Consider the following 13,286-nt stretch of genomic DNA (forward strand, 5'->3'; position numbering starts at 1 on the left):
TACTCCATGTCTCAATCGCGGAATTGCTTCCTTCCAAAAACCCTATAAGGTTAGGATAATTTCAGTGTGTCAGTGGCACTCTCTTGCTACCAAAGCAGTTATTCATCATTCCGCTAATCCTTTCACTACCCGGTAGGCTAAGCTAATGTTAGCTTCCTCAGGCATGGAACACATATCAGTCTTTCACATTTCAAAGACATTTGTGTGGGTTTCTGCTTTTGGCTAAGAAGGAGGATCGGGGACTGGCTTTACCCTTTTACCTGAAACAACTAAAAGACAGATTAAAATATAAGAAATAATGATTTTCAGCCTGAGAAAGGAAAACCAAAGGAAGTAAACTTAATAATTGCTTCAGCTAACTTCCTGGAGAATTTCCCAGCAGCTCCACATGAAAGGGGAAGCCAAGCAGAGACCAGCAGACTCTCTCAGTTAAGACAACAGATAGGAGACTGGGGTAGCAGAGGGACCTAGTGTTTTCTGGACAGATTACAGGGTAGGAAAGAACTTTACAGAGAGCTTCCAGAGACCTGCAGAGGGTCTGCATTGATTCCTCAAATGAATACTGACCAGCAAAAGTGAATAAAGAAACTATCCATGGATGGATAGAGAATCACCCCAAAATGCATGGGGGAATAGTCCTCAGGGCTAACACAAGGCTGATAATTGATTGTGTTTCCATCAGCTAGAAAGATAAACTTCATAATTTAAGGTACATTGGATGGAATACTAAAGGATATAATTCAGGAGTGGGGCAAAATGCATCCCAGCCTAAAGGCATCTTTGGACCCACTAGCCAAACATAAATGTAATCTGGAATGAATCAATTGTTTCCAAGTAAGTGCACACCATAATAAAGCTCAAGAACATTTATAGAAATACAAAAATTTCCAGTACCCTACAATGTAAAATTTACAATGCTTGACATTGAACCAAAAATTACTAGATAGTCAAAGAAACAAAAATAAAGATCATAATGTGGGAGGGAAAGATCAATTAATAAAAAATAACTCTGAAATGAAAGAGATGACTCTTGCTCTTTAAAACAGTGTTTAGAACAATAGGCCACATGTTAAAAAAATAGAGAAAAGATTAATCACATTAAATGATACATAGAAGACATTAAAAAAGACCCCAAATCAACCTCCCAGAGGTGAAAAAGATACTTTCTAAAGTGAGTAAATGGATGGAAATCACAGCACATTAGAAACTGTGGAGTAAAAGATCAGTGAACTTGAAGACATAGCAATAAACATTATTGAAAATAAACCACAAGAGGGAAAAACGACTGAAAGAATGAACAGAGCATGAGTGAACTGTGGCACAATGTCAAGCAGACTAACATACTTGTAATTGGAGCTATTGATGAAGCAGAAAAAGGAGAGAGATTAGAAAAATACTTTTTTAAAATTACGGCTGAAAGTTCCAAATTGATGAAAACTGTAAACCCAAAGTTCCAAGAACTTCAAAGATACCAATTCAGGAAACCTGAAGTTTAATACAATATTGTAAATCAACTATACTTCAATTAAAAATGAAAAGTTAAAAAAATTAATTAATTAATTAAAAAATTGGAGTTCCCGTCGTAGTGCAGTGGTTAATGAATCTGACTGGGAACCATGAGGTTGCAGGTTTGATCCCTGGCCTTGCTCAGTGGGTTAAGGATCTGGTGTTGCCTTAAGCTGTGGTGTAGGTTGCAGATGTGGCTCGGATCCTGTGTTGCTGTGGCTCTGGCGTAGGCTGGTGGCTACAGCTCTGATTAGACCCCTAGCCTGGGAACCTCCATGTGCCACGGGAGCGGCTCTAGAAAAGGCAAAAGGACAATAAATAAATAAATAAACAAAAATGAAAAATTAAACTTAATAAAAGAAACATAAAGGAAACTTCTGTAAGTATCTCATGATAAAACTGCTTACAACTAGATAAAAAAGAGCAAACAACCTAGAGAACAGAAGACATGATACAGATAAATCAGTGGTTTTAAATTGGGGACTATTTCATTCTCCAGGGGACATTGGACAATGTCCAGATACATTGTTGGTTGTCAAAAATGAGGGGGTAGAGGCCAGAGATGCTAAGTGACAACAGACTTGTTGTCAGAAATAATGCAAGCCAGAGGATAGTGGAGCAGCTTTAAAGAACTGATAGGAAAACACTGTCAACCTAGAATTCTAGACTGTGAAAAAAAAAAGTTTTCAATGCAATGGTGAAATACAGACTCATCAGACATAAAACGTTCAGAGAATTCATAACCAAGACTTCTCACTGCAAGAAATATTAAAGGAAGTCTTTTAGGCAAAAGGGAAATAATATCAGAGAGAAGCATGGATCTACAGAAAGAAATGAAAAGCACTAGAAGTGGATACCATACGGAGGAATATAAATAGGTATTTTATTACTTTTTAAGATATCTTTAAAAGATCGCTGCTTAAGGCAAAAATAACAACAATGTATTATGCGGTTTATAATGTATATTTAAGTGAAACACAATGAAACAATAGCACAAAGTCTGAAACAGTAGGAAAAATGAAAAATGCTGTTGTAATATTTTTATACGTGAAATGATAGAATATTGCTTGAAGGGAGACTGCATTAAGTTAAATATGTGCGCTGTACGCCTTTAACAACTACTGGAAAAAATAATTATAGCTTAAAACAAACAAATGAGATACGATGAAATCATAGAAACATACATAACTAATCCAAAGAAGGCAGAAATGGAGAGAAAATGGAATAAAGAGCAGATTCATCAACTAGAAAATAAGTAGCAAGATAGTAGACTCAAACCCAACCATATCCAAAAGTACATTAATGTATAAGACGCAGACAGGCCAATTAGAATGCAGAGACTGATAGATTAGAGTTTTTAAAAAGCAAGATCTAATTATATGCAGCAAAACAGAAATCCACTTTAATACAAACACAGAAGTAGTTTAAAAGTAAAAGGATGGAGACAGCCAACATTAATCAAAAGAAATCTGGAGTGGCTATATTAATATCAGAAAAAGTGCATTTCAGGGAAAAGAGTATTACCTGATAATGATGGTCATTTCATAATGATAAATGGGTCAGTTTATCAACAGGACATAACAATCATAGACGCTTTATTTAAAAATCTGTGAAGAAAAACACACAAAGCAAAACACATTAAAAAATACAAGAAGAAATAGGAATTTTACAATTATTATTGTACAAATATTGTCAAAATACAGTATTGTATAAGTACGGACACTGAAAGATTTCAATAATCGATAGAATAAGTAGACATGAAATCACTTAAATGTAGACATTTATTACATACCCCATCCAACAATAGCAGAATACATATTCTTTTTAAGTCCACACATAATAGTTATTAAGAGTGGCATATTTGAGGGCAATAATCTGAATAGACACTTCACGCAAAAACTAAACACAGGAAAAAATACTGACATTATTAGCCATGAGAGATGAAACTTAAAAGCAAAAAGTGACAGTACTATATACCCATTACAAAAGCTAACATTTGAAAGTTTGACCATATGGAGTGTTGGTAGGAGGTGACAAAAATGTATGTTATGGAAAGCTTTTAGAATTTTTTGAGCTTTTAGAATTTATAGAGTGAAATATATGGTTTATGTTTTAAACCATCAGTATATTATAGCTGTTGTATCATTACATTAATAATTGATACAGATTGCTCAATAATCCCTTTAAATTCAACAATGTATCTAGGTAATTAGGTTGAGTACAGAATGTTCATGATTTGCTGTGTTCAGATTGTTGACATGGGATGAGAGATGAAAATCCAGACATAACAATTTGATGTTCAGAATCTGTATACTGACTGTGCTATGCAAAAGATTAATTATCTCTAAAAGTGAAAGTTGGGTCTTACAACTGTGCAAAGCACAGTTTCATTTCTGGGTAGTTATAGAATACTATAAAACATTTCTTTTATGTATCCCTTAGAGGGGTCTTTAGACTAATTCAGAGTCTTAGAAGTATTACAAGCAGTAATAATAACTTACTGCCTTCCATTTGGCATAATAATAAGATACTGATTACTTGGAGAAATTATTTCAGTATATTTAATTTTCTTTTATATTTCACCTTCTAGCTTACTAAGAAAAATTCAATAATATTATTGCCCACCTCACTGAAGAGCTTAAAAGAAGTCAGAGAGGATTAAAATAAATGAGACATTGGGTGTTAACAGGAAATTAAATATAATTTGATGCCTTCTTTTTCCATTCCTTTTTTTTTCTATTGGATTGGAGAATTGTATGTGAAGTCAGGCTCTATTTTCTGTTTAAAGATGCTAACTTTCTATTTTGCTAATAAAATAATGAGAAAAAAAGAAAAAAATAAGATACGCATAGTGCAAAATGTCATCCATGCCATTTTTCTTCAAGGTACATTTATTAAGCACCTCCTATGTGGCAAACATATTAGGGATTCAGTAGTAAATACCACAGGAAAATTTCCTGGTTTTGAGAAATATATATTCTAGTGAGAGACACAGACAATAAAGAAATAAATATACATCACAGGTGAGAATATAATGAGCACATGGAAGAGAGAAAGTGCTTCAATGGGCGGTGGGGGGAGGTAGCTGCTATTATACAGAATCCTCAGAGATGAGATCTCTCCTATTTAGTACATTTCAGCTGAGATCCAAAGAGAGTGAGGGAGGGAATTATGCAAATTATCTTAAAGAATCAAGTATCAAGCTGAAGAAAGTGCAAGTGCGAAGACCATGGGAACTATGCTTAGCCTGCTTGAAGCACAGAAAGGAAATCCACATGACTGGTGTGTAGCGGGTGCAGTGAGAATGTGGAGAGTAGTCTGAGAAATGATCGGGTGGGAGTAGATCACAGAGCATCATGAAAGTTTGGGGGACTTTACTGTGAGTGGATGTCATTGTAAAACTCACCAGAAGGGGTGCATGCTCTGACTTACATCTTGAAAGGATTACTCTGTCAGATGACCTGAGTTACTATAGGGAGATAAAGATAAAAGCAGGAAGACTTCCTGGGGGACTTTGCAGTAACCTAAAAGAAAGGAGTTACAGGGAAAGAAGTGAGTTGCCTAGAACTGATTTCCTGACAGATTAGATGCAGATGTAAGAGCAAAGAGCCAAGGAAGAGTCCAAGTTTTGAGCAAAGCATCTACAGGAAAGGAACAAATTAACTGGGGGGAGAGGGGGGAGAACAGGTTTAGACATAGATAATTAGAAGTTCATTTGGAGTAAGTTAAATTTAAGATCTTAGATCTATGACCAGCACTCTTCAGATGAACACAGGCCAACATATCTATTTTGCGATGAGCGAACACTGAGCAATGACCTGAACTCTTCCTGCAGTCTCGGGGACAGGTCACCATCACCACTGACACCACTACAGACCACAGCATCCTGGCAACAGGCTGTTAAAGACCTTTCAGTTCATCAAATGACATGTCCTATCGGAGTGTCATTTACAGCTCATGCTTCAAATATTTGGCCTCCTTCCTTGGGTCTTCCGTATTGCCCACGTGGTGTAAGATGTTGCAGATCTCATGTGTTTCCCACACAGATGATATCTGTAAGTCAGGAGTGGAGAGTGATGGCTTTTGATGTGCATCCTTGACCAATGAGAGGCAGGAACTGATGATTATATTCTTCTCCATCTCTCCATGAAATGCAAAGATGACCCAAAGGATGGAATAATTAGTTTGACTGGGATGTAGTCAGCTCCATGATGGATCCTTATTTTGACTCTATTCTTGCTTATCACCCCATTCTTTATCCCTAAGTTAGTGTTCCCTAATAAAATAATGGAATGCAAGCTCCCTGCCTCAAGCTAAGATAATGCCCAGATGGAAACATCTAGAAAACAATTAGATAGGTAAGTTTGGCGTTTAGAAAAGAGGTCTAGAAATAGAAAGTTTGGAAGTATTACCACATTAATGGAATTGGAAGCTCTGAGATGGATGAGAACCTCTAAAGGATGAAGATATGTGAGGACAGAATTGGGACACTCCATTATGCAAAGTTTGGAAGATGAGGCTATGGGGCAAAGGAAGCTAAGAGGAAGGAGTCAGCGAGATAAGAGGTAAACCAGGAGAATGTGTGGTACCCTGATATCCAAGAGCAGAAAGTATTTGAAGGAGAATAGTCAGATGCAGCTCAGGGGTTGAGTGAGACAAAGACTCGAGTTTTGATCATTTTCTTTGTTAAATGATGGTCACTCTCTTTTTGATAAGAGTTTATTTGCTGGAGTGCTGAGGCAAAATTCAAACTGGAGTTAGTTCAGTAGAGAATGAGAAGATTGAAAATAGGTTCAATCAGTACAAAGAACTCTCCCAAAGCATTTTTTTTCTCTAATTTCTCAGCATTCATTTCTTTGGTAACTATAACCAGCCTACATGCATTAGGTACCATCTATATATTGAAAACACCCAAATGGGGAGTTCCTATTGTGACTCAGCAGTAGCGAACACGACAGTATCCATGAAGAGGCGGGTTCGGTCCCTGGCCTCGCTCAGTGGGTTAAGGATCTAGCATTTGTTGCTGGGAGCTGTGGTGTATGTTGCAAATGCGGCTTGGATCCCGCATTACTGTGGCTGTGAAATAGGAAGGCAACTGCAGCTCTGATTCCACCCCTAGCCTGACTTCTGTATGCCACATGTGCGGCCCTAAAAAGCACAAAAAAAAAGCAAAAAAAAAGAAAATGCCCAAACTTATATATTCAAGCCAGACCTCTTACCTTATCTCTAAAACTATATGTCCAAGTACTTTCTTAACATCTCAATTTGTATTTCTAATAGATAGTATAAATTTCACATATCCAAAGACTTCTGAATTCCTCATCTTCCCCTCCCAACAACAACAAAAAAAAAACTTTACTCTCCTTTAGTTTTCTACATCTCAACGGACATTATATACCTCTAGGTTTTATGTCCCTGACTCCTCTCTGCACATAAAACATTCAAATTGTCAATAAACTGTATGGGTCCTGTTTTAAAAATACATCTAATCAGAGTTCCCGTCAGGGCTCAGTGGTTAACGAATCTGACCAGGAACCATGAGGTTGCGGGTTCAATCCCTGGCCTTGCTCAGTGGGTTAAGGATCCGGCGTTGCCGTGAGCTGTGGTGTAGGTTACAGACGTGGCTCAGATCCCGCGTTGCTGTGGCTCTGGTGTAGGCCGGTGGCTACAGCTCCAATTCGACCCCTAGCCTGGGAACGTACATTTGCCGCGGGAGCAGCCCAAGAAAATGGCAAAAAGACAAAAAAAAAAAAAAAAAAAAAAAAAAAAAGACCCAGCAGTTTCCACTTCATCCATTGTCACTACCATGGCCCAAAGCATCATCATCTATTACCTAGATTACTGCAAGAGGTTTCTCTCTGGCCTCTGGGCTTCGTTCCTTTCCTACATCTCTTTTTCCCCATCTATATCCAGGAAGGAAGTTAGGCACACTATTTTGGAAAGCCACCATACTCGAGTCTCTCCTCTTCTCAAAACCCGCTAATGACTTCCCCTGTCAGAGTACAAAGTCAATGTCTGTTCCATGACATTCCTTCAGCCCCTTCTTACTTCTCTAATTTTATCTCCTGCTGCTTTCTTCCTCATTGTATATTAGTATCCTGGCTGTTTCTTCAGTGGTTGGGTACATTCTGGTCTGGAGGCTTTGCCTTGGCTATTCCCTCTGTGTGGAATGCTCTTCCACCAGATAACAAAAAGTATCATTTCCTTACGTTGATCAAGCCTTTGACCAAATGTGACCTTCTCATATTTGTAACACCAACCCTGGCTCTCTTCAGTCTTTTTTTTTGTCTTTTCAGTGCTGCACCAGTGACACATGGAGGTTCCAGGCTAGGGGTCTAATCGGAGCTGTAGCTGTCAGCGTACACCACAGCCACAGCAAGGCTAGATCCAAGCCACATCTGTGACCCACATCACAGCTCACGGCAATGCCAGATCCTTAACCCACTGAGCGAGGCCAGGGATTGAACCCACCACCTCATGGTTCCTAGTTGGATTTGTTTCCGCTGTGCCATGATGGGAACTCCTCTTCAGTCTTCTTATCTTGGTTCATTTTTTCCTACAGTGATGCTTTCTAGCATATTTATAATTTATTTATTATGTTAGTTGATTGTCTTCAGGTAGACTATAAGTTATGTTGACAGATTTTTATATTCGCTTATTTATTCTTAAGACCTGGAATACTGACTAGTGTATAGTACCGTCGATACTCAAGACATATTTATTGAATGAGTAAAAATTATTACAGATAATCGGCATATATACGCATATGTATTGCTCAGGCAGCAAATGTTGGTAAAATTTTAGAACAAGTTTGATACCATCCACACTGGAATCAAACTCCCTTGATACACTAGCTGCTTTAAAACTAACGTAATCTTTGCATTGGGAACATGGCATTTTTGATGTAAATGTTCAAAGGTGCTTACAGGTTCTGTTGGAGTATGTTGGGAAGCTCTAACTGATGTGGAGGGCCACAGACAAGGCAACATCAGAACGAGATGAAAAGAAAGGTTTGAGATGGGGGTATTTTGGAACACTGGCTGATAGAGCACAGAATACAGGTATGTGGATATGAATTTCTTATTCAGAGCCAGGTTGAGCAATGCGACCCTTTTCCAAAGCTTCTCACATTTTCCTTAGATTACTGATGTGAAGCTTCTGTGCCACGGCAGCTTATGGTGTTAAGAATGTTGAGTCCAGATTAATCTACCATCCCCTTTTTTCTTGAAATCCAGTGAAAGTATTTTATCCCTTATGAGGAATCACCTACATTTGCATTCAGATGAAAAACAGAAAGCCACAAAAAAAAAAAAAGTCCTTTTGACTAGGTTTCTTCTGAACTAGGTTTCAACCTATCATTGCCAAAGAACACTTTCCTTCTTTTTTTTTTTTTATCAAAATATGTTCTTTCCAAAGACATGCTTTATTTCTTCATAGAGATGTCCTGAAACTTAGCAGAGGGAAACAGATTGTTAGCACGCAACTTAAAAATGAAACAACCAAAAGGTCTCTAACACGATGTCCAAAGGGAAGCTAAGAAAAGGTGCTGTTCTGGAGTTTTAGCTTTGATGCTGGAGTGGCAAAGGATTACTGTCAAGCTAAGAAATCTTACTTTAAAAAAAAATGTCTTGTTTGCAGATTTAGAGAAAAATTTAAAATGTTATTTTTAAAAAAATATAAAACTGGGAGTTCCCGTCGTGGTGCAGTGGTTAACGAATCCAACTGGGAACCATGAGGTGGCGGGTTCGATCCCTGGCCTTGCTCAGTGGGTTAAGGATCTGGCATTGCCGCAAGCTGTCATGTAGGTTGCAGGCGCGGCTCGGATCCCGCGTTGCTGTGGCTGTGGTGCAACAAAAGCCCACCACACAGCGAAAAATGAAGCTTTCAATCATGAACTGAGTTACTGAGGAAAACAAATGGCAATATGTTTAATGGATTGCCAAATCCAAATATGTTGAATGGCTAAAAAAATAAAATAAATAAAATAAAATAAAAGAATAAAAACAATACAATACTATAGCTGGGTGACTGGCAACAACAATCTAGAATTTGAGCTCAATGACCTTTATTGTTATTCTAGAATAAACATGAGAAGGAAATAACCCCATTCGTTAGACTCAACAGGCAGAAGCCACAGCTGGTGGAAACGTCGCCCTTCCCTTATGCGGACTTTGGAGTAGTGCTTTAGCTTTGCTTAACGAGACAGACTGACTGACATTTCCTTATATTTCTTCTTCCTTCTTGGCTTTCACCAGAGTGTACTGTTGGGGCCATTTTTCCTTAAATTTTAATTTGTTTGCTGATATATGAGCTTGTGTTTCTAGCTGAAAGAATGGAACAAAGCCCACCACACAGCGAAAAATGAAGCTTTCAATCATGAATCTGAGTTATTGAGGAAAACAAGTGGCAATATGTTTAATGGATTGCCAAATCCAAATATGTTGAATGGCTAAATTTCTTAACGTTTTAGTTGCTATTATTATTTTACTACATTTTCCCTGTGATTCCTTTTTTTGTGTGTGTTTCCTTTTTTTAAACTTCTTTCAGCTCTTTTTCTCTGTAATTTTATCAAATATTTTTATTTGTCATCTGAGGCACATGAATTTGACATTTAACGAACAAATATTTTTAAGACACAAAAGTGAAATCTATCACAGAAGCATGACCAGTTTAATGTAAAATATGGTAATTTAAATATATAAAGCTTTTATCATTTAAAATGACTACATTACTGGAGTTCCCGATGTGGCTCAGTGGTTTAAGAATCCGACTAGGAACCATGAGGTTTTGGTTTTGATCCCTGGCCTCACTCAGTGGATTAAGGATCCCGTGTTGCTGTGGCTGTGGCTTAGGTCGGCAGCTGTACCTCTGATTAGACCCCTAGCCTGGGAACCTCTATATGCCACATCTGTAGCCCTAGAAAAAACAGAACAAAAAATAAAATAAAATAAAATAAAATAAAATAAAATAAAATAAAATAAAATAAAATAAAATAAAATAAAATAAAATAAAATAACTACATTACTACATAGTACTTTTATGAATGATTCTATATCAAATATATTCAGAATATTTTACATGTTCATTTAATAGTAAGAATTATTTTTAGGAGTTGCCTAAAAATAAGGTCCAGCACCATCACCACTGTGGTTCAGGTTGCTGCTGTGGTGTGGGTTCAGTCCTTGGCCCAGCAAATTCTGCATGCTGGGGACATGGCCGAAAAAGAAAAAAAAAAAAGAATCGTTTTAGACTTTGGCTATAGTGATTCAGGAGATAGATGGGCTCTAGGATAGACATTTACAACAAGCCTCTTGCTTATACTTCTTGAGGCAGGAGATAGATGGCTTCCCAGACAGGCATTTACAACCAGCCACCGAGCTGTACTTCAAGGCAGAAATAACAACAGTTGCAAGGCAAATAACCGGAATTTGTTTTCTGTGGACATGTCAAATAACAGTAATGGCAGGGGCAGAGAGGGACTAAGCCCTGCTTGGGCAAAAGATCAAGAAGTCACTGACTCCCTATCCTCGGGGTCAGGGAGACCCCAACTATACATGCACAGAGAGACTCCTAGGGGTCAGAGGGGAGGGGGTGCCAGGCTGTAATAAGTCCTGATAATCATCCAGTAACCCTTTGCTCTGGAATCCACCTTGACCAAAAGACATGAACATACGTGTGTCATAGAGGGCCCTGGGTCCAGTCAGGTATGAGAAGTGAAACAAGATAGTCAGCCAAAAGAAAGACCTGGAAGAACTGACCCATCGAAGTGGTTTAAATTGCTTCTTTGGCATGGTGCTCATTGAGGAAGATGCTGGCACCCACACTCCTCTTCTGGGTGTGTATTACTGCTTTGCTTCTGCCTGATAAATAGATTGCTTCTCTGTGTGCTCTCTCACATGTTGTACTGTATCGCTATCAATAAACTCTGCACCTGCTTTTACAGCCTTTGCCTCCTTGAAACATACTTGCTTTCAACAGGGGGCAAGAATCAGGGCAATTCTCCCTTTAGCCTCTAGCTAGGCTAGTGGCTGGGATTCCCGGTTTTCATCCAGGCTGTCCAGGTTCAATTCCTGAGCAGAGAATTAAGATCTTGCTTCAAGCCCTCACTCACTGCGATTTCTCCAAGATCAATAACATAAAGAGTTACTTCTATATTATGTAGATATTATTCTCAAGTAATTTCTACAGTGAGTCCAGTTGTGAGGAAGATGAAGTAAGCATACTCTACCCTCTCTCTCCAGCTGAATGCAAATATAAACACTGAAGAGAAAGCATGGATAGATAGCCATCTGAGGACTAAAATAAATGACAGCAGACAGCTTTGGGAAGGAGCCCAGAATTGGATGTACCATCAAACCAGAGATGAACATCCCCCCCACCCGCCGCTCCCCTCTGTCATCACCTGCCATGGACTCAAAGGCAACCTGAAACAAGAGGTGCCACCCAGCAGGGACAGACAAAGCCTCATTTTCTATACTAAGAGGTTGGAGAGAAGACTCCTAAGGTCTAGAAAGAATAGGGGAAAGCTTCTGTTTTCCTTTCTTTTCTCTAGGTTCCAGCCTCCGGGCGAGACCTCAGTGGCACAGAGGCTGGATGGGCACCAAAAATACGGAAGGAGGGTACCTTCCCTTTTTTACCTATGGAGCTGTGATTCAAAGAACAAGAGATGAAGTTACTTTGCTTTTTTCCCTCCTCTGTCTTCCTGCTACTCAGCCCCAGCTACAATTATCAATTGAGGAAAGCAGAAAAACAGGGAATCTAAAGGCCTGATCTTCTCATTAGAGGATCATGAAATAGGGACCCAGAGAATGAGGAAGTATTGAGGAGATCACAGAAAGAAGAGAACTCTAGAGAGTCATTGCATGAACTGGTGCGTGAACTGCTGGGCTCACATCCCCAGGCTACCCATGTGTGAATCTTGTACACGGTCAGCATCCCAAAGGCTTTGAAAACTATGGACCAAACCACTTCTCATGACCAAGACTGGCCACTGGGTTAGTGGTATAAAAGATTATCACTGGAACCACAGCCCACAGGAGGTGAGATGGAAACGATAGCCTGACCTATAGATTGATTGCCCAGTTAAAAGAAAAAGCTAAGCAAAAAAATTGACTATCATTATAAGATTCAAACAAAACCCAGAGTCTCATAACCTGATATTTAAGATGTCCAATGATACAAATGAAGAACCAGGAAACTCTCAGCTCGCAAGGGCAAAAACACTCAACAGGTGCCCAAGCTGAGAGGATACACATTTTGGGATTATCAGACAAAGACTTCAAAGAAGCTATTATAACTCAGCCCTAAGGCTTAAGGCTGAACACTGGAAACAAATGGGAAGACGGAAAGTCCCAGCAAAGAAAGAGAAGATGGTAAAGCAGCCTAATGGGAAATTTTAGAACTGAAAAATACAATAACCAAAATACAAATGACACAGGAAAGAGTCCGTGATCTTGAAAGTAAATCATTAAAAATGATCCAATCTGAAGCAAAAAGATAGAAAACAAATAAATAAACAGAGCCTCGGGGACTGGTGAGACACTACCCAAACACCTAGCATTTGTCAATGGAGTGAAAGAAGGAGAGGAGAAAGAATGGGAGACAGAAAAAAAAATATGCGAATGAATGGCCAAAAATTGTCCCAAGTTTGTAGAAAGGCCTAAATTTACAGATCTGAAGAATTCAGCAAGTGCTGAAGAGGATAAGCTCAAACGAATCCAGGCCCAGACAATAATAATGAATCTGCTGAAACTAAAGACCAAAATAATATACCTTAAGAA

At 38.6% G+C, this 13,286-nt stretch overlaps 2 long non-coding RNA genes across 4 annotated transcripts in view; one reads left to right on the forward strand and one right to left on the reverse strand.

Moving 5' to 3' along the window:
• The window catches only part of LOC102158069, a 521,984-nt gene that overhangs the window by 86,843 nt on the left and 421,855 nt on the right, over positions 1-13,286 (reverse strand). For both annotated transcript variants that reach the window (XR_002343737.1, XR_002343736.1), the window contains exon 4: positions 3,031-3,113. This is a non-coding gene — a long non-coding RNA (uncharacterized LOC102158069). The remainder of the gene's footprint in view (positions 1-3,030; positions 3,114-13,286) is intronic.
• Positions 1-13,286, forward strand: part of LOC110260439 — a 71,146-nt gene that overhangs the window by 9,549 nt on the left and 48,311 nt on the right. The window lies entirely within an intron of this gene.

The sequence above is a fragment of the Sus scrofa genome, chromosome 4 (genome assembly GCF_000003025.6).
Source record: "Sus scrofa isolate TJ Tabasco breed Duroc chromosome 4, Sscrofa11.1, whole genome shotgun sequence".
Taxonomy (NCBI): Eukaryota; Metazoa; Chordata; class Mammalia; order Artiodactyla; family Suidae; genus Sus; species Sus scrofa.